Raw genomic sequence first — 21,947 nt, forward strand, 5'->3', positions numbered from 1 at the left:
TCTGTGCGCTTGTGGATCACCCGGCAAGACAAACTTGATTCAGACAAAGCAAGGGCGCGTGACTGCATTTTGAGAAGTCAGAGCAGACGACAAGCATTTTGTATTGGATTTACACGTTTAAGCCAGCTGCAGAAGGGCAGAAAATACCTAATGACTAACACGTCAACATTTTTTCAACAAAGCTGAACTGGTGGAGCGAGTCTGTAGTGAAGCGACACCTGCAATAGGTGGCTGCAACGTAGTTCAACCTGCAATCAGAGCCCTAATACTCATTTTTCTGTACTACTGAACTATGCCGCTGGTCTCACCCCAGTAGCCAACAGGTTACGGAGGCCTACCCTGCCTTCATCTCGCCCCCGAAAAGCGAGGGGTCCACGCAGAGAGCAGAAGCACAAGAATAAAGGAAGGTTTTATGTCTTATATCAAGGCTTCAAGTGGACTACGCTAGTTTCCTTTTCCCGACTTACGCTTTTAAAAGCTCGGGGAACGCCGGTCTAAACAATTCGTCACGCTGCGCTTCCACTCTTTTTTAACACCACCAAAAAAAATAAAAAAATCCAGGCTGGCGTGACAAGCTCTGGCTCGGTTCAGCTTTCCTCCTGTACCTCCCCACCACCCAGAAGGACCCCCCCGGGCCCAGCCGCTCCTGGGGGCACGCAGGGCCGTCCCCCGGGCACCGGCCGAGGGGCGGCCGAGGGGCGCGGGCCTGCCAGGGCCGACAGGGCCCGGCCTACGGCCGCGGCCCGCAAGGCGGTGGCGGGAGGGGGGGAGCGGGCGACGGCCCCGCTGCCCGCCCCGGCCCTCGCTGAGGGGCCGAAACCGGGGGTCGCGAAGGGGGAGTGGAGGGGGAGGAAGAAGAAGGGGAACCCGGCGCTCCGCTCCCCGCTGGGGGCTCCTACCGGCCGGCCACGTCCTCAAAAACCGAGCCCAGGACCCGCCGGGGGCCCGTCAAGCCCCGACCCGGCCTTCCTCTCGCCTCCCCGCCGCGGGAAGCGAAACCGAAAGCAGCGGGGCCGCCCTCGGTGGCGGGCCCCCCCCCTCCACCCCAGCCCAGCTGCCCGCCCTGCTAGCGCTTCCCCTTCCCCGGCAGCTCCCGCCGCCCCCGGCCGGGTGAACATCCACCCCCCCCCGGCCCGCGGCCCCTCACCATGCGGCGGCTGCGGCCGAGGCGAGGCCCGCGGCGGCCCCGGGACGCTGGGCGGGAAGCGGCGCGCAGGGTTCCCCCTCGGCGGTTATCGGCCCAGCCCCCGCCCGCCACACACACCCCCCCGTCACGGCGCTCGGGGCGATTTTCCTCATGGTTAGTTCCCTCCGTAACTCTCGGTGCGGGGCGGGGGGGCGGGAAGGGGCCGGGGAGGAGGAGGAGGAAGAGGAGGAGGAGGAAGGGGAGGAGGAGAATCTGCCCTGGCCGGGGAGGGAGTACCAGGCCTCGGGGCTAAGGGCTCACCGAGTGAGGAAAGTTAAATTTCTTCTTCTGAAAGAGAGCCAAAGGTTCGCGCCCGCCATCTTCTCAAGAACTTTTCTTAAAATTCCCCACAACCAACATTTTTGCTTGCCTTGACACGTAATTTAGGCAATGCCAAATTGCCAGGTGGGACCCTGGGGATACAGAGCATCGGTCTGTAGGGGACGAATGCCGACCAGGCCGTGCCAGTGAGGCTCCTTTCTCCCCTCACTAACCCTCACTGTTCCTAACAGCATTCGGAAAATAAGTATCTAGGAAATATTTCTGACCCGTATTTTGAAAATAAGCGTAACCTGTTTGTGTCTGACACTGATCGTTAGCTCCTACCCCGACACAGAGGACCCGCTCCCGGCAGGTAGAGCAACACCTCTGAGGGCAGCCTGGTATCGCTTCTGATTATTTTATCGCCACTGACGAGAAGTGAAAAACTATCTGGCTACCTGGCAGTACCTGTAGAGCAACTACGTCACGCCATTATTAAAATAGAACGTTTTTTAACTGAACCCAACAGCATTACTAGAACAGACTTAAGATCTCCAACTTATCAAAGACGAGTTTAAGTCAATTTTGATGTTCTGAACAAGATTTACGTTACCTGTTCATCTGTCTGTCATTCCATCCCCTTTTGGCTAGTTCCAATCTAATTTGGAGAAAGTCATCACAGTCCTGTAAGTTTTGAGGAAATAAATCTAAATTTGTTTCCTCAGCAAAGGAACAGCAAGCAAAACACTAATCTCTTACGCATTCTTTTTAGCAGCAATCAGCCAGACAATTAGTATGTATAAATTAGCCATCCACTTTGCTTATACATAGTTCCAGACTGCTAGATGGGATCTTCATAGGGCAAATGGAGAATAAATTGTTGTTAGTGTAATTAAGGTTATTTAGGGGGTAAAAGATCCAAATCCAGAGGATCCAGTATCTTCATTAGTTCTGTTGCTCGCAATACAGCTGCTGGAATGGCAGTGGAGTACTGGGGAATGCCAAAGCACTAAAAAAAGCTTGCACCAAACATACATTTTAAAAAGGGTAAAGAGGATGACACAGGCTAGCCTAGCATAGCTAGTTTGACATGGATATAGGGCAGAATCGTGGAAGTGGTGACCTGGGATACAGTCATTAAATGCCAATAATTAAATGCCAGTCAACACACTTTCATAAAAAAGATTTGATTAAACGCATTTGAATTTAAGTTTGGTTGATAAAGGTAATAATGTTGGTATAATAGCTTCCATCTGATTTAGAACAGTATGCTATTCTCATAAATACAACGTGGAATACAAATTCTGCATAGTTCATAATAAGTGATTCAGCTGACAGTTCTCAAGAGAAGTAATTGTAAATAAAGATTTGTCATAAGGTTGTCTTTTGGGGTGGTATTATTCTTGGCCTGGTACTATCAGAAATGACCTAGACAAAAATACCAAATCACTACTTTGCTGTTGTAAATAAAGATAAGGGCAGGTCGCTTAGATAAACTCATGTGAATTGCTTTGTAAGATCTTCTCACTTGTAAAAACACTCCTCTGAAGACAGTCAAATTGGAGGTTGCACAGTCAAGATAAAGCCTCAAAGCCACACCTGGAATCTGAGGGAGAATGACTGGCATGAGACAATGCTAAAGAGGACCTGGACATTATGGTACATAAGCAGCTGAACATGAGCTCCCAGAACAAAGCTCTTGCTGACTAATACTCTGAAGCAAAACCAGAGGAAGATCAAATACAACGGGAATGGATATTACCCCTGTTTATAGAACTATTATCGAAATAATGCATTCAGTTTGGGCATTTACACTTCAAAGGGATGTTAAATATGGGAAAGAGCCCAGGAGAAAGTTGTGAAAGGTGTGGAGAATGTGCATTAATGTGAGATATTTTAAAAGCACAATCCAATGCAGGTGTGACCTTTGTCGTAAGTGTACTAGTACTTGTCTGGGTTAGAGACGTTTGAGGAGTAGAAGCAGTGTTCTGAAAGCAAAACTAAAATAAAATGAGACTAGAAATATGGCATTTCTTAATTGGCTATAGGATTAAATTGTCTGTGAATCTGTTTTGAAAGAAAAAAATGTCAGTTTAAAAAATGGAGATTTTTTTCAAGAGGTACGGTAGCTCAAGCATACACAGCTGCAATTTTGGTGTGGAATACATTGGCAGAGGTTCTGTGTGGTCTGATATGGAGGTGGTACGACCACAAGATTACACTTGGTCTTTCCTTTCCTTAAACTTGATGACTCCAGAAGAAAACCAAGAAGTCTACTTATCTAGCAGCAAAAGAAGGAATAGGATCCCAAGGATATTCCCAAAAAAGAAAGTTTGTTTGGTTGGGTCTTTTTTGTGAGTTCTAACAGGCAACATCTGAAGAGCTCCTGGCACATTTCATTGTGACGTTCAACATGACGTTCATGCCTGACTGTCCAGTTCTGCTACTATTGCTAATGTGATCTCCCAGACAACCCAGCAATGACTTCAAAGAAGTCCAAATTTCCTCAAGGAAAAAATGACAATGCAAAATGCTGTCACTCATGTAAAGATCATCAAAGGAACAAGAGTTCCACCTTCAGGTCTGGGAAAATACTACCTCTGATGGCAAAAGATAGCTCAGAAAAAAAATGTAATGTGTAGATGGAGTTGGACTTCCTGAATTACAGACTCAGATTTGTATTGCATGTCCGTGATCAATTGTGATCTCTTATAGATTTGACAACCATGTGTATTCCTATACAGTTGTCAGAGAAACTGTTCTGTATCACCAATAAATAACATAGAAGAAAATCATGGAGAATCCTAGAAAGGCAGAGAACTGTTGTATATCTGAGTAAGGAAGAGCTTGCAGCAGTTTCTTTTTCCACATGAGATCATTCATAGGTTTCAAATACATGGATTCAGGACCAGGATCCAGATGTGCAATTCATTTAACATGCTCAACTCTATTCTTGGCAGTCTTTCCTTATACACAGACTCTCAGATAACTCATGCTGGAGATGGTGTTTCAGTGAGTGCTGCTCCATAAGCACAGAACTTCCCAGATACTTACATTATGTTCCCAAGGTACTCTTTTTCCAGTAGAGCATTTCAAAATTCTGTTGCCTTTTTCAGTGCAGTACAGATACACCGATTTCTCTGTCAAAAGGCTTGTGCTGGCAAGAACCGATAATAAAGTTTCCATTGTGTCATGGAAAACAGCCATTACTGTGTTACAGTGAACATTGCTCTCTCTCACAGTCTTTCAGGAGCACAAGGTTGTTTGGAACGAGATCCCCTTCTAACATACATCCCTCAAAAAAATCAAACTCTTTCAGTAATTCGTGACTGAGGGGTGTTTTGTGGAATATGTGGCAGCATTTTCTGAAACTGTCTTCCTGATGTAAGCGAAATACTGCGACTTTGGGGGGAAGCTGTTTGCTACTGTTGACAAAAATTGTGCTGTAGTTTTTTACAGTTGGTGGAATTCTGATCCAATGCCCTTTTAGTGTAATTTGCTGCAAAACCAGCTCAGATTTGGTTGAGGATCATTTTTACAGTATTGCAGAAAGTAAGTCTCCCAAGTGGTAATGAAACAGAAGAGTTTTATTATACATTAACTTATTCACAGCAGCAATAACACTGAATAGGGTGTAAAAGTAGGAGAGAAAGCAATTAGGGCAAAGCAGATTTTGTTTTGAGAGAAACACTTCCTCATGGTCTCACTGGCTATTTGGGTCTTTTCCAGCATATTCACAAGTCTCACACTGCGACCTCGATGCAGGAATGGTTTACAGTAGCTGCCATTGATCTACCCCTGCAAGTAGTGGCTCAGGAAAGCCTATACAGAGAGGACGGTAGGTACAGAAACTATCTATAACACCTGGTCCAAAAGCAGTAACATTTCCCTCCTGACAAGAGCAGGGTGATACAAGCATTGTAGGGTTTAGGGTTATTCCATCTGGGGTCCGGATGATGGAACACCAATATGATGATCAAAGTAGTAATAGTTTATTGAGCTTAGCCGATCATTTTTATACAATTCTATAAGTTGTTTAGAAATTCTAATTGGTTGCTGCATGCAAGCATTTGGTGTCCACGCGCACAAGCATAAACAGTGATTGGTTACATCGGTACTGTCCACGCGCACAGACGTAAGAAAAGGTTAGTTATACACGCGCATAAACATAGGACATAATTGGCCGTATTAATTAGAGCATGCAAAACTTGTCTTAGTCCAATTGGTTGAGATAAGTCCCTGAATTGAGGTTGTTTGTGCCAAGTTCCCTTTATAGTGGAATGTGCACCTGTGTTTTTCTAATTGGGATCTTTCTTCTTCTATCTTCTTGTTTAGTCTGTTCAAAGCCTTCTAAAGGCGTCTGGAACACTCTTGTGACCATGAGCTACTTTCAGGCCCGATAACTAAGTTCCATATAATTGAACCCTACAAAGCATCACTAGCTGGTGGGAGCTCGTGTTGTCGGCACTTGGGCAACGTGCACCTGCAGCACTTTGCCTGGGGAACCTTAGCTGTCCACTGCTGGCACAACCAAAGGAGATAAAACATTAAAACAAGTGTTGTTGGGGTCGTGGCCCTACCTGGGAACTTCCCCATGACTGGCATTTCATCATGATCCTTGTGGTTTTTTCCCCAATGTCTTTTTGTTCCTACTGGAGCTGAAGAGGATTTTTCCCACTCAGAACTACTGATCAGCTTTCAGTATGTGCTGTAGCAACGGTGTATCTGATATTCTCAGTTTCATTTGTAAGGTCACCTAAGCAGTTTTATTTTACTGCACTTCAGAAGAAGGTTGAGCTAACTCAGTCAAAAAGCTTTTAGTGGGACTGTCTTTTGTGCACATTCGTCTCCTGTTATAGGACCGAATTACATTGGCATCACCTTAAGCTAAATCCCTATGAGTTACTCTAACTAAAAAAAAGACTTTCCATACAAGTCAATTTTACCAACTGAAGGAAGCTGGTCCATTTTCTTGTTTGTATACAAGCCCTTAGAAATTCTGTATCAAATCTTAGTGCCATTCAAGTCAATGGTAAAATTTCTCTTAAATTTAGCAAGGTGAGGATTTAGTTCTTTGTGCAGGTTCCAATGCTTCCTGACACAAGAAAATACAGACTGTATTCGGGGGGGGGGGGGGGGGGAATAGAAGGTGGCGAATCAACTGAACAAACATTCATTTATGCAGTTCACCCATCATACTTACCAGTAACATTCCTTTTGTAAAACCATTCAGCCTTGAAAGAGGGATTCAGAATGTCTTTTAATTGGAGACCAGAGGTGTAATATTGTCAGCTTGCATTCATAATGAGTTTATATTAAAATGTTTTTAATTTTTCTTGCTTAGTGAGGAAGGTGATGCTGATTCTGCTGCTTCTCTAACATGTGCAGGTCATGAGCAACTCCCTGTTCAATAAAAACTTCAGGGAATTTCAGAAACATTAAAATTTAGAATATTTACATTCATTTGAGGTGCCTTTCCACTGACTCAATGTTACAACTCTACTTTTAAGATTTCTAGAATTGTCTTTGCCTTCCCTCTTCCTCCTTATGGGATAACAAGAAAGACACTGTTCAGCTCTGCCAAAAAAGTTCCTGGTGCTGAGAGGTGGGGCCAATAGACATGAAGATCTGTAGCCTGGCCAGTTTGGATTATGGAATATTTCTTGGCTATTGTTTTTCTGGAGACAAAAAGTTTATGAGACTATTTCTGATTTAAAATCCACGTCAGACTCCAAGGCATACATCAAGTTAATCAGGAATTTACCTGTCTGTATAATGACCTGTTAATCACACTGCTGGTTCAAAGGCCATCTATGCCATCTAGCTTTGGATTGTCTCCAACAGTGGCCACAAGTGCACGGTGAGGTTAGAATAAGAATTGGGCAAGCATATGTGCTAGTTCCTCCTTAATGTTCTCCCAGCCTTCAACTTTTTTTTACATTGGGGGTTTCCTGAACCAGATGTGGTTTGTTTTCTTAGTAACCCCAGTGGATATCTCTTTCAAATGCTCACCCAGTCTCCCCTAGAAAGTAAGTAAAGCTCTTTCAGGCACAAAGTCCTTTGGCAAGGATTTTCACAGGTCTGCTGCTGGCTGTGTAAAGAGGCTGGCTCTTCTGACAGCTGATTGCTGTCCAACCTCCCCATGCTACTCATTACTCTGTAGACCTCATTTCTGCTCTACGTTGTCTTTTTTTTCAGGCTCAACCATTCCTTGTGGACAGTTTAGTTCATAACTTTGATCATCCTTGTTGTCTTTCTCTGGGCCTTTTCCATTTCTGATATATCCTTTTTTTTTCTTGAGATAAAGGGACCAGAGCTGCACACAGTATTCATTTTCTGGGCAAAACACAGATTTATACAATTTGTTGTCTGTTACTTTGCTATCAATTCCTAGCATTTTATATGTCCCCGCCTCTTTTTTGTTTTTTTTAAAACGGGTCTGAGAAGTTTTCCTGCAAGTCTCCATTATAATCCCAAAGTCTTGTTTTGAGTGGTAATGGCCAATGTAATGGTTAGCTGCTTAGCATAGGAACATACAATTGCACTGAAAATGATTGAAGGCAACTTAATAAATAAGGCAATTGTACAATGGAATACTTTCACTTAAAAGAAAGTGGTTCTTGCTAGAAGTCAGAGTGAGTCAGAAGTGAAGAGGAGGAATGGCTGAGGTACAGTTCAACATCTATTTCTAGAAAGTATCTGTCATTTCTAATACATGGCAAGCAGTATACAATTTTAAATGTAACTGAAACATTATCTTAGTAAGTCATAAAATATACTTTCTCAAATCAGAACCTTCTTTGGTCCTCTGCTGCTTTGTTTCTTTCTGTCTTACACATTTTCCAGTATCCATCAATTTCTTTGTATCTAGGGAACCCCTCATGACCTGGATCTTTACAGTGATGCTTGCTGGTATTATCTTGAAAAGTTTAAGTTGCTTCTGGCAGAAGTCAGACCCTTTTCTCTGAAAGATGCAAAATGAGAAGCTAGTCACTTAAAATTAACTCCTTCACTGTCTCCAGCTTCCTGCTAGGTCGTAGGTGTATCTAAGCCGTGAGGGGGAATGCTGGCGTAAGACAAATGGCTTAGGTTCACATTTCAAACGTGTTTCTTTCTTCCCTGCTAGACCGTTTTACTGTAGAGGTGCTCATTGGCACTTCTTGAAAAAGAAAATTGATGTTCTAGTGTCAAAGATGCAAAACTGAAGGGTATCGGCTCCATTGTCAAGTTGGGTAGACCTTTTCGCTGCCTCACAGGCAGTGTCGTCTATACACTAAAACTGTGAAGTGCTCAAGTTCTGTAACAGTAGGGTGGAGATGCTGCATAAACAAATGTGCATGATCCAAAGAGACTTAATTCCACAGTAAGGGTTGTTTTTATAAATAATGTTTGAATCTTATTCTATTTACTTTTAGTATGGCAGTAACACTGTGAAGCCCTGAAGTTCAGTCTTGTAGAGATAAACCTACTTTAAAGTTTTGTCTCAGAGAAAGAAAGCCTCTAAAGCCTATTTTAGTTTAAAATGTAATTGAAAGTTTGATTTTCTTGATGAGTACTTTGGGGTACATGTTCAGATAGCTATGTGGAGAATTAGCTGTGCAAGTCCCATTACTGCTAATGCGACTACTAATTCCCTGCACATCATACTGAATATTTACGTCTTTGTTTAGTATTTAGATGAGCCATTAAAATATTGGTTTCTCACTGTTACAGTCATCTGTAATACAAAAAAAGTCATAAACATGTGGGAAAGACAATTTTTCATTAAAGATGTTTAATGCTATTTAAAAGATAGCATTATTACAATTTGAATTAAACCCTGAATTGTGACTAAAATGGCTTCATTTCTTACCTCGGAAATAGTAGATTGGATTAATGTTCTGTGGGCACCATGAATGCAGATTATTTTCCTTGTGCTCTGGGTGCCAGAGAAGCTTAAGAGGGGCATTAGCTTAATGCTTGGGTGGTACAGAGAATGAGTATTTTAGCAGTTTTAAATCTGGTGGCAAATACGGTCTGCAAGATGGATTTCAGTCATTTATGAATGATTCTCTTCTGTATCAGCCACAAACAGGTAAAACACCGAGCAAAAAACCCTTTAATTGGTGTGCAACTGTGGCATCCTTGCACGTTGGTAGAATCGTTTGACTAAGAAGGCTGGATCTCATTTTCAGTCTGACTGCTTCATGCTGAGGGTCATCTCTGAACTGGACAGCAGTCCCAAAGTGAACAGGATGGAGGTGGTGAATACAGAATAGCTCTTATGAGCCTCAGGCCTCAAAAGAAACCAAGACAGTATTTCTATGGATCTGAGTGCAAAGTCTGCTATTTGGCTTTCTTTTGCAAGTAGTTGCTTAGGTCTCTTAGTTGTTCCCCTAAACTGTAATTTTTAATGTAGCTGTGATTATTGTAGGGTGTTATGATGAGTTTTGCTGCTCCACCGCTATATTTATTACTGACTGGTCCAGTCTCTTGTTATGTCTGGAACAGAGTTATGGCTCAACAGGAATAGTTGTCATCATTTTCCCAAGTGATACACTGAAATTTTGGAGGGAGAGGGGATCCAACACCTCAGAAGATCACCACTGTTATTCTCCCTCTTGATTTCTCTAGAGAAAAATGACCGGCTTCCCTTCACTACTCCCCTTCACTCCTCAACATCAGGCCTGGGGAGCAAAAGGGGAATCTGCCAGTACTTTTGCTTCTAGTATCAGAAAATTTAGAGGTAAGGCCAGGACAAACTTGATGTGGAGGGTGACTAGATGTGGGGGCTGGCAAGAAGCAGGGCAGAAGTGATGCAGTGCCTGAATGAGAGCTAAATACACCTGAACAGTGGGAAGAAAGCATTTTCTGCTAGGGCAGAGTGTTATTTGTCACTAAGTGCATGTGGATACAAACTGAATCATCAAATCAGGACTCTAGAAAGTAAGAGAGGGGGGAAAAAAGGTGATCACTCTGTATTAGACAATTAACACTGGGACCTTTACAAAATGGGGAAATGGTAATTCTTGGGAGATGGGTTGGTTATTCATGGACATGAGCAGATTTGCTGTGGTGTATTACAGCTATTGCCAAACTGAAAGGTTTCACAGTTTTCCACTGCCTGCTACTTCATTTAATCATTTGCAGCAATGAGGAGTGACAGTAAAGGCACATACAGGAAAACCGATGTGATAATGTGCATGTATGTATTGCACAGCAATTATGAATACACCAGAGGTTATCCACCATCTACTGTTACATCTCTATCTTAAGAGATAAAATGGAAGCAGAGTTTGAATAAAAAGAACAGTGGGATTTAATCAATTTCTTGCCAGTGTGCCAACATCTGTATTGAGGGTATTTAGCAAAATTACAATATGTTGTCCAAGATCCGTGTTTGGCAGAGATGGCTGATGAACCTTCAGGTAGTGTGCTGATTTTTTATTTTTTTTTTACTTAATCTTTTTTTTCTGACATAGGCATTATTGCTGTGATCTGTAACCCAGCTCCACCTTAGCTACACTGAAGGATATCAAAGACTGGGCAGTTGTTGCAAACATTGACTGAAGGGTGACTTGTGTGCATAGAAAAAAGGGGAATTTTATCACCTAATACTGAAATTGCCCTGACAAGCCTTGTGTGTAGAATTTTTACCACAAACTTCCGGGCTGCAAGCCTAAATAGCACAGCCCAAACGTTCGGCTTAGAGGGGGAGTTTTAATGGCAAACTGAGCGTGCAAGGTGGGGGAGAACTATAGAGCCAAAACAAAGCAGCCAAAGCCAGACAAAAGCAAGAGGCTGAGGGCAATGGGAGTACCAGACAAAAGAAGGAAAGAGCAAAACCAGGTTTCACCAGTGTAAAAATGGATGCAGGCGTTAGAGCGTAATCCCCATCATCCCAAGCTATGAGGTACCACACCCAAAGCATCTTCGGGGTCAAAACGATTTTAAAAAAAAACCCAGATGCTCAGAAAAGAGAGGCGAGGTCTGCGGCAGGGATGCAGGTGGCCCTGGTGCAGCAGGGTGGGTAAAGGCAGGTTTCCTGAGGAGCGGGGTTTCGGGGCTGAGCCGCCCAAATGCTGGCAGCAGAGCAGGGTTCACCTTCTGCCTGTACTTTGGTGGAGGCATCGATAGGGCTTTCACCTTTCCTCCATTGTCGTGAAACTTGGATTAGTTTTTCTTCTTTAAAACCTTTACTTTTCCGTTGTATTTGATTGAAAACACCCAGCAGATCCAAAAGTTCTCAGTGGGGTCTGAGGGACAGAATCATAGCACAACATAAGCTTTGTTTGCCTAGAAAACTAGGCCGGGGAGATATTAAATAATGTCTTCATAGGTCTTCATGGAACAGGTGGTTCAGGTATGTAGGGGTCGGCGTTCGGAAGATCTCGCGTTGTCACGGAAAGTTAGAGGGTTAGTCGCAGCCTTGTGATGTACCTGTAACCCCACCTCCCCTTGTTAGTATAAAAGGAATTAACTGCGCAATAAAAGCGGGAAGTTGGCGCTCACACTGTGTGTGTTATCTGTCTCTTTCCCTGGTCCGGGCCGACCAGTGATCTAAGCGTGGCACCTTGATATGTAGCGAATGCTACATAGTGGTGACCCCGACGTGATCGGTTGCCTAGGCGACGATGGAACTTGCGCAAGTGATTAAGGTGTTGAAAGGGTTGGCTAATGAGGTGGGTGCCCGAGGAACGATTAGGAGGGGCCCCACGGGCGAATGCATCCAATGGGTGCTGCGCCGGGGAGGGATGAGTTCTCCCACAGAAGTTTTTAGCCCCCCAAATTGGGGAGTGGTTCGGGAGATGTTGCTTGAGTCGGCGCTCGAGGGTGAGCACGGCGCTGCGGAACGATTACGAGCTTGGGACATGGTGGAGGGGGTAGTTAAGGTGGGACAAAAGGCTAGGGAGTGCAGGTCGGCGGCGCGAGCTATCCTGTTTGCGGATGAAGCGCCGGTTCGAAAACAACGGGGGATAGTGCCCCCAGAGACGGTGGGACAAGATCAGACGGAGTGGGTGGTTGTGGAGCGGGGCTCGCGGAGCGGTTCCTCTCTGACTGATAGCGTGGACTCAGAGGGTGCGGCGGAGATAGGGGTTTTTCCGGTGGAGACGGTACCTCCGAGACTGGATGGGCCCTCTCTGCGGCGGGCATGGGAGGTGTTACGGCAGGATCTTCTAAAGGAGTTGCGGGAATGCCTCCTGGATTGGGTTCCCGGCGGGGATGTTAAGGGGGATTTGTACTGTCAGGTGAAGGAATGGGAGGAAAGAACGCCCCCGGAGGGGGAGCTCAAGAAGCTGAGAGAGTTAAAAACTGTAGCAGCGGGGGAACCACCCCCCGGCGAGGGAAACCAGGCGCCCTTGCCGGGAGAGCAGGCGGAGTTTCTGCCTGCCGAGCCTATGCAGGTTGACTCTGTGCCTGCCGAGCCTTTGCCTGTGCAGGCTGAGTTTTTGCCTGCGGCGGCTGAGCCTTTGCCTGTGGCGGCCGGGCCTCTGCCTGCGCAGGCTGCGCCAGTGCCTGCGGCGGCTGAGCCTTTGCCTGTGGCGGCCGAGCCTCTGCCTGCGCAGGCTGAGCCAGTGCCTGTGGAGGCTGAGCCTCTGCCTGTGGAGGCTGCGCCAGTGCCTGTGGCGGCTGAGCCTCTGCCTGCGCAGGCTGAGCCAGTGCCTGTGGAGGCTGAGCCTCTGCCTGCGCAGGCTGCGCCAGTGCCTGTGGCGGCTGAGCCTTTGCCTGTGGCGGCCGAGCCTTTGCCTGCGCAGGCTGCGCCAGTGCCTGCGGCGGCTGAGCCTTTGCCTGCGGCGGTCGGGCCCGTGCCTGTGCGGGCTGAGCCTTTGCCTGTGCGGGCCGAACCTTTGCCTGCGCGGGCCGGGCCTCTGCCTGTGGCGGCCGAGCCTTTGCCTGTGCGGGCCGGGCCGTTGCCTGCGCGGGCCGGGCCTACTGGGCCTGTGCTGGCTGCGCCTTTGCCTGCGGGGCCTGGCCCTGGTGGGCCTATTCTTGCTGCGCCATCAACTGCGCCATCTGCCGCTCCTGGGCCGGAACGGGTTAATCCTTCGGCTGGGCCCTTCCGAAACTGGCGCGCGGTACCAGCAGCTATAGACTCCAGTTATTCCGATGAGGAGAGGATGGATGGCGTGATACGGCAGCCATCGAGAAGTGTGCCACAGAGACAGGCAAGGGAGGGACAGGACGCCTTACAGAGGCTGAGGGGTTTGTTACAGAGGTATTGGAGGGGAGTTAAAAAAAAAAAAAAAAAAAAAAAAGGAGGCGTTTCACTGGAAAGTCCTTGAGAACTTAAAGAATGCTGTGAGTCAGTGCGGAATCCACTTACTGATAAAGCCAGTAAGTGTATGTAGAACTTGCTTTAGGGAACAAGTGTGTTAAGCATACTTTGATTAAACATAGCACGAGCGAGGGTATGCCTGTGTACAAACACGTGAAGGGCTCCTGAAATGGGTTCCTAGTTGTATGATTCGTCCTGCCTTAACCTCGTAGTGTTTGAGTTTTCTTACAGATTGCTGTTATCCTGTCCTGGCTTATGACACCTTGGGTATCCGGATGACATCCCTCTCAGAGTCCATCAATACGTGCCTTTATGGGATCCGACTGTCGGAACTCGCGGCCAGGAATCTAGGTGCCTCGGACATTAAGCCTTAACATCAGCACACCAACGATAAGCCTTATAGAGTAATAGAAGTAACTCTTTCCAAGTCTTAACTTTCAATCTACCTCTTGTGTGAATTTCTATAAAGGAGCTTTTTGCTCTGCAGGGTAAATGGGATATTTACGGGTGTTTAAGATAGAGTGTTTTAAAGTAGTTGTAGAGATATGTTTCTACTCATGGCACTTTATATAGTTATTTCTTTGTGTGGAATTGTTCATAACAATAGAAGCCAACTCGTCATGGGGAGGGGAGAGATGTAGGGGTCGGCGTTCGGAAGATCTCGCGTTGTCACGGAAAGTTAGAGGGTTAGTCGCAGCCTTGTGATGTACCTGTAACCCCACCTCCCCTTGTTAGTATAAAAGGAATTAACTGCGCAATAAAAGCGGGAAGTTGGCGCTCACACTGTGTGTGTTATCTGTCTCTTTCCCTGGTCCGGGCCGACCAGTGATCTAAGCGTGGCACCTTGATATGTAGCGAATGCTACACAGGTAGAACAATTTGAAGGGAAAAACGTGTTCTTTGGATTAAACAAGATGGATTCCTGAGGTAAAAAAGCACATTTTTCTGTAATTAAGGACTACATGATAATGCTTACACAGGAAGGGGAAGAAAATGTTTCTTCAGGCACAGAAGATTCTTCTTCGCTCTTTTATTTCCTAACTTCTAAATGCTTGACTACAGCTACATAACTTTTGAAACAATTTTTTGTGTGTGTGTGAAATACGTGTATCGAGTACAGCAACTGTTCAAATGCGAATTTATTTTTAAATAGAATTGACTCCTTGTATTAGTATAGGCACTTTGGAAGTAGAAACATTTCTATATTATCACCATCTATCTTTTGAGAAAGAGACGGATATTTTTACCTTGGCAGTTCTGGTAGCAAGGTGGAGGCAGTTTTACAATAATCTGAATATATTTAAGGTGTGCAGTTCATTTTTATACCTAATGAATAACTATATGCCTGAGTGGGTGGATGGAAAATAAGAAGCTCTTGGATTAGATAGAGAAGGTGATACATGTTACATTTATGCACGTAACGTATCTGCTAATATTCCAGTACATTTGATAAAGTCACTGTTAAATGCCATTTTTAATGCATGTGATGGCAATCGGTTTTCTTTGAAAACTGTGATTCCAGGAGCGAAAAAAAAAAGTCCGTACATTTTAGAAACCAATACAAGTGTTTCATTGAATTAAACCCGAAATCACATTATTTTCCAGTCGCATTTCTCCGATGGTCCCTGTGGTGCTGTAGACAGAGATGAAACAGAAGCTGGCACCGGCTGAAAGGACCGTGGGCAGAGTAGGCGCTCACTGACGGGGTGACACATGATTTCTTCTGCACCAAGGGGAGTCCAGCTCCTTTGGTCTGCAGCTGCCCCACGGGGCTATGGAAGACAAGATACCAAATGCTTTGCTCGCACACATTTGGTAATTAATAGTAAAACGATGACTAGGAATTAAGAGGCGCGTTATCAAGAGAGTACTGCGGCGGTTCAACAGCCTACGTCAGAGAGTCTGAGGCACAAAACGTGAGGAGACGGGCAGAGGTGTCTGAAGTTACGGAGAAGTGGGTGAAGCAAGAGTCTTCTGCCCTGTTTCCATGCAAAAGGATGGCCGGTCCGAGGGCGTCCGTCTGTCCTGCTGGCCATTGTGCCTGGGAGGTCTCAGCTGGAAGCAGGCAGCTCCATCAGGACCAACCACCACAGGCGGCTGCTGCCTGTCTTGCACAGCTAACCAGTGACTATAAATAAGTGGCAGATAACCAGCTGGAGTTTGGGGAAGAAGATGCTCCGTAGATACTAAAAAGTAAGGAGGACTACAGAGCTTTGCTTCTTTCCAGCGGTCACATTCGTGACCTGGTGCGGTGAAATTTTCTGCATTCTTCAGCCTTTCCTTGGTAAAGATAGCAAAAATGGCTCCTTTATCTGTAAGGAACATTATGTGTTGATATACGTGGGGAAGAAAAACTAAGTATCCTTTGGGAATTACCTATGATGGCTAGTATGTCATTATTTTCTTTAGCCCTTCCTCCCTACGGACAACAAAAAGGGATCCTTCATTTGGAAGGAACATTTAGTGTTGATACAAGTTATCTGGGAGAAAAAGAAACATCCCTTGGAAATCACATACAACAATCAGTTTGGCATTGATTTAGATGCTTTACATTTCTTTTTTTGCCAGATAATTTTGATATAAAATGTGAAACAAGATACCTGCAAATCACTTCTGAAGGAGCCCTGTGGCCTCGGAGCTGATGATAGTCTTTCCTGACCATGTGCTATGCCTTTCAGAGCAATTTCATTCAGCCTATGTATCGGCTTCCACTGCATGTCTTATAAATGGTAAAATCATCTAATTCAGCATTAATTGATTGCTGTATATCGATACAGAAAACAGTGCATTGCAGCATTCTCATCCTTCGTGCAGAAGAAAGCAACATTTTTAATGAGAAAGGAAAAAGAAAGTATGACAATAGATTCAAGAGGCTGTTCATTTAAATAGCTTCTAAATGAAACATTTGCATTTTGTGAATAAATCTACATCCTAATGTCTGATATCTGGAGCAAATCTTGACCCACCTTGGGTATCTTCATGCTTGGGAGATAGATCTGGTTATGAGGGTAAATCTGCCACCTTGCACATGTTTGGCTCTCAGTACTCTCTTTTCAACACATGACTGGATCTTAAATTCGGTGCTCAATATTTCATGGTTCTGGAATGAGTGAATCCTGGGAAGGGGACAGAGCAGAGGGAAAACAGATATGCTATTTCTTGGCTTTCAGGTCCCATGTGAGCAATTAATTACAAAGCAGCCTTAGTAAAGAAAGCTGATATCCACGCATAGTCCCCTTTACCAAAATAAACTTTCTCCGGAATATGCACACACTTTTGAAATTCAGAAATAATTTCAACTTACTGAAATATTAATTTTAAATGCATTGCTGTAGGATAGTACAACAAAGGATGAAGCATGGGAAAGGGGAGAGAAGAATTATAGTATAAAACAAGGCAAGTACTTGGGAAAAAGGTGCATGACAGAGACCAACAGCTCTACTGAAGACTTTCCTATTTTCCTGTTGGTCTGGAAGATGCTCTCTCCCGTGGAATAGTTGCCTGGGCCACAGCAAGTGGGGGGCTGCTGCCCAAGCTCAGCACTCTCATAATCTATGCAAACTAGCTAAATCCCAGTCTCAGAGGGGACTAGCAATTTTTAAGCAGGGCTAGATTTAGCATTTTCAAGTCTTCAGATCATTTCCCTTTTATCTCAGACAGACCTGTGGTCACGCCAATGTGCAGAAAGCATTACTTAAGGTTTAAGGCAGGACTGGTAAACTGATGTTTGTAGCTGAATCTCAACTGATTTATTTAAAATTTTGAGAGGTGCGTGTGAGAAGGAGAAAGGTCTTTAGATCATCCTTGCTTCCTCTGACTGATACCCAATACCCAGCTGTTACGATTTTTGAAACCTGGTGGTTAGTTTATTTATGTTTTCAAGGTTGCCTATGAAAAAAAATAATAGAGACAGAAACTTGATTTTTGGATGACACACCTCCAAAATTGATGGTCTTTAGGATGCCTGTCACTGAAAAGGTAGCACTTGAAATAAATTGCAAGTGCAATGCATATCAAGATAAACCTCAGAATTTTCCCACATATCCTGAAAAGTCTGGAAAAAGAGATGGGTGCCTGGGGCCCTTCTTAGGCATCTGTTTGCCATATGTTTTCACTAAGGAAATGAAATAAAATGTTAGAAAATCTGCAAGAGGTAAAATGTAGGAGGCACCAAACTAAAATTAGCAAGGCTTACAGGGAGACTGGACAGCTGGGTCTTCATGGGCTCAAAATGGAGTATAGTTAATGCAATTTTTACCAAGTGCTTCTGAAGCACAGCGGTATGGGTCCTCACAGAAGCCATATCTGATCCATGGATCTCCGCCAGTCCCAGAATATGGAGGAAGACTAGACTGATTGCCTACAGGCAGATACAGGATAGACTAGAAACGTCAACAAGGTAAAAGTTGCAACTGTACGCGGTGCAGGTGTCAGCCTTGAAGGGAACATGTCATGACACCGGGCACAGACTAGTATGAGATAACCCTAGGGAACAAAAAAGTCAATGTGTACCAACTGATACAGACCACTGGCAGTGAAATAAAGAGAAAAGCTGAGTGCTCAACTAGATGAGGAACTGCTGGAAAGACAAAGTAGCATAAGGAAAAAGTTGCTGAAGAGAGGCTTGCGTGGAAATTATGGGAGCAAAAGAAAAGAAAACTTGGAGCAACAAGTGGGAAACGTTGCCATAAATCTGAACGTAAATATGTACAGTAAGCTGCATAACTGTATATAAAAGCTGTACACAAAGCCTATTAAACCTATTAAAAGCTAATACACATATGTCCTTCAGAAAATGAACAATCCATAATATTTTATTAGTACTGTGGCTATTGACATTATTGTTCAGCTCTAGATTTTGAACTGGCAAAACTGGAATACCTATGTCGAAACTAACTGAGACAGCGGTTTGCACCAGAAGGAGAATTGGGTCTTGCCTGTTTGCATGGAACCTTTATCAAGACAGTGTGTGAAGAGATACCCCTGCTCGTGCCTGAAAATAGAGTAACTGGTTGGGTCAGCAAAGCAATATTAGCGTGGATGTTACTAGGACTGGATGAATCATTCATTGTGAACGGATTATAGGATAATTTTAGCTTTTGTTGTTGTTGTTCTCAAGTCATTCGTGAACTGATCTTGATTCCTTATGATAGGCTGATTTGCAAAGTCCTCACCTGAAGATTTAGAAGGAAAGTACTCTCTATGCCTGTGAGTTGTTAACTTTAACTATTGGTCACTTCAATTGCATTGCGTTTTTTCTGCTCCATGATTAATTATTGGAGTTTGGATACTGAATTAGAGCATGATTAGTGAACAGAACATACTCTTACTTATGCATGAATTGTCATGTTTGTATCTGAGAATTCAGCTGAAAACAGACATTCCCAACAAGTTTATGCCAATAAAAATGAGACATAAGGAATAAAAAGGAGCAGGAAGTTGGCAAGGAAAGATACATTCAGAATTTGAATACAATTTCATAAACTTTATTTTTGCACCATTTATCATGTTCTAAATTTTGGCTTGTCATCGATGCATTTAAGAGCTCAGGAGCACCCTTCCTAGATCTGACTTATATTTGCAGGTTGGTCTACCAAGTTGTCAGGAAAATATAGCTCCCCCTCATTCAGTGCCAGAAAAAAAACCCATCAGGCAACTCAGGCTGACCTTGTGCATAAAGATCATGAAAGCTCATCCCTAAACTGAGCCCTACAACTTCAGACACACTGGAGCATTCAGGCTGCCGGGACGAAGTCATTAGGTTCCACCAAGGCTTGCATCCCCTGCCATCTTTGGGAAGTAATTAGCTACACTAGTTTCAACTTAATTTATGATGATCCGTATGTACTTCTCTGAGTCCCTGCTCTGAAGTGAGTTTTCAGTACTGTGAGATTGCATTTCTTGCTCCTCAATACATGTCCTCACATCTCTGTACAATTTTTTAATGTGCTTTTTTAATCAGGCAATTGAGATCACTCTCTACAAATTGCCTGTTCTCCTTGCTTACCATCCCACTTGTTTTGTATCCTCTGCAAATTTAATCAGTGGAAACTGTAGCAATGACAAAATCATTTACTAATAGACTGATAGGAACCAATTCCCAAGTTATGTCCTTTTAGTTCCATATAATGTGATGTTCAAAATCCATGGTTAAATGATTTGAAGACAGAGGCCTATGAACATACTGTATGAACAGAGTTATCTTTGAGAACCAGAGCAAAAGCTGTGAACAAAAAGGTAATTGAAGAAGATAAAATAAAGAAGGCTTGTTTTACAAGACCTGCATTCCATGAAATCGCATTGATTATTATTAATTGCACCTTAAGTGTTCAATTCTGTGTTGGTGGGCTTCTAAATGAAACTTCTCGTTATGTGTCCAGGTTCAGCATCTGACTAACAGATCTATATTTTCCTGGATCATGTCTCTGCTCTTTTTTAATATTTGGAATAAGTTGGCTATGCAAAGATCTTTGAGATTTTTCCTGTTTTCCGTGCTGCTTGTTTCCCTCTAGGCTGCTTGATTTGTACATGTGTAATTGCAGCTGACTCTGCATCATATTTTTCTTCATTCTGGATGCCAGGTTTTCTGTTCCATCTACAACATTTTATTGGACAGATTTATCCTTCTGCTTCCTTCTGAAATCAGAAGAGAAATAGTGATGAACACATCTGTCTTTTCTGAGCCTTTGTTCAATATTATAATACTTGTTCCTAGCAGTGGACCAATATTTGGAGCAGAAATTTTTTACTCTAATGTGTTTCTCATATGTTCCTTCTAACTATGTTTCCCATTGATCTTTTCTTATATGGCTGTTTTCAGCAGAGTACATTTTTCAAAATTTGCAGTTTATTGCTATTATCCTTTTTTGCATTCTTTATATTTTGATTGCTAATGTTTGACTAGCATTTCTACATCTTCTATATTTCACAAATTCTTTCTTCCCCAGCATGAATTCTTTTCTATTTGCAAATTTGTGGCTTTTTTTTTTTTAATACCCAGTAGAATGTTCTTGAACAATTTCCAGTTCCTATTAATATTTCCCACATTAAATTGATGTTCCTAGCTTGTTAAAGCAACAGGTTTTTTTTACACTTGGACAAATTGTCCCTTTCTGTTTCTAACTGGTATTGCATTCAATGCTCATGAATTAAATGCGAGAGCGTCATACCACTGGTAGCCGGATATGGCAGGTCTTTACCATCTGAATGAGGTCCAGTAACTAATGTGTCTGCGGTGGCTGCAGGATGCCCTCTTGTCCTGGTTTTGGCTGGGATGGAGTTAATTTTCTCTCTAGTAGCTGGTATAGTGCTATGTTTTGGATTCAGTATGAGAAGAGTGTTGATAACACACTGAAGTTTTCAGTTGTTTCTAAGCAGTGTTTAGCCTAAGTCAAGGATTTTTCAGCTTCTCATGCCCAGCCAGCAAGAAAGCTGGAGGGGCACAAGAAGTTGGGAGGGGACACAGCCAGGGCAGCTGACCCAAACTGGACAGAGGGGTATTCCATACCATGTGACATCATGGCCAGTATATAAACTGGGGAGACTGGGGGTGGGAGGACGGATCGCTGCTCAGGAACTGACTGGACATCAGTCGGTGAGTGGTGAGCAATTGCATTGTGCATCACTTGTTTTGTATATTCCAATTCTTTTATTATTATTATTATTATTATTGTCATTTTATTATTGTTGTTACTATCATTATTAGTTTCTTTCTTTCTGTTCTGTTAAACTGTTCTTATCTCAACCCACGAGTTTTATTTTTTTTTTCCCAATTCTTTCCCCCATCCCACTGGGTGGGGGGGAAGTGAGTGAGCAGCTGCATGGTGCTTAGTTGCTGGCTGGGGTTAAACCATGACACCTGTGTTTAAACAATATTATTTATTGTTTCTAGAAATGCTACTAAAATGATGGGACAGCCTCTGTAATCGTGATCTCCAAAGTGGGGTGCATGCACCCCAGGGGCTCTGCAAGACAGTCCATTGGGGCGCAAGAAAATAATATGGAACTGCATTAGTACAGGTATGTAGTTTATAAATAAATAAATATACATATATTGAGGGTGCATGCTCAAAAATTTTTTACTGATAGGGGTGAACGATCGAAAATGTTTGGAGACAACTGCTCGGTGAGATACCTGGTAAGTACACTCTTAGGCTCCAGTGATCTGAAAGCCAAGATCAGCCTGCACTGCCCATTTCTACTTTGTCCTGACCACTGTCAGGATGCTGGGCTAGGTGGACCTTC

At 43.8% G+C, this 21,947-nt stretch overlaps 1 protein-coding gene and 1 long non-coding RNA gene across 13 annotated transcripts in view; one reads left to right on the forward strand and one right to left on the reverse strand.

Annotated features, from left to right (window-relative positions):
- STX17 (syntaxin 17) overlaps window positions 1-1,466 on the reverse strand; it is a 37,622-nt gene extending 36,156 nt beyond the window's left edge. For 3 of the 12 annotated variants that reach the window (XM_075022821.1, XM_075022822.1, XM_075022823.1), the window contains exons 1-2: window positions 900-1,040; window positions 468-524 (exon numbers count right to left, since the gene is read on the reverse strand). The gene's annotated coding sequence lies outside the window, so the exon portion shown is untranslated. Of the gene's footprint in view, window positions 1-467; window positions 525-899; window positions 1,041-1,147; window positions 1,334-1,447 lie in introns of those variants that run through there. The other 9 variants (XM_075022829.1, XM_075022828.1, XM_075022834.1 and 6 more) reach the window with 8 other exon arrangements.
- Window positions 1,175-21,662, forward strand: LOC142028881 (uncharacterized). Its single transcript, XR_012649735.1, has 3 exons — window positions 1,175-1,300; window positions 5,177-5,285; window positions 21,595-21,662. It is a non-coding gene; the product is annotated as an uncharacterized LOC142028881 (long non-coding RNA).
- The last annotated feature ends 285 nt before the right edge of the window (window positions 21,663-21,947 follow it).

Source organism: Buteo buteo, chromosome 3 (genome assembly GCF_964188355.1).
Source record: "Buteo buteo chromosome 3, bButBut1.hap1.1, whole genome shotgun sequence".
Taxonomy (NCBI): domain Eukaryota; kingdom Metazoa; phylum Chordata; class Aves; order Accipitriformes; family Accipitridae; genus Buteo; species Buteo buteo.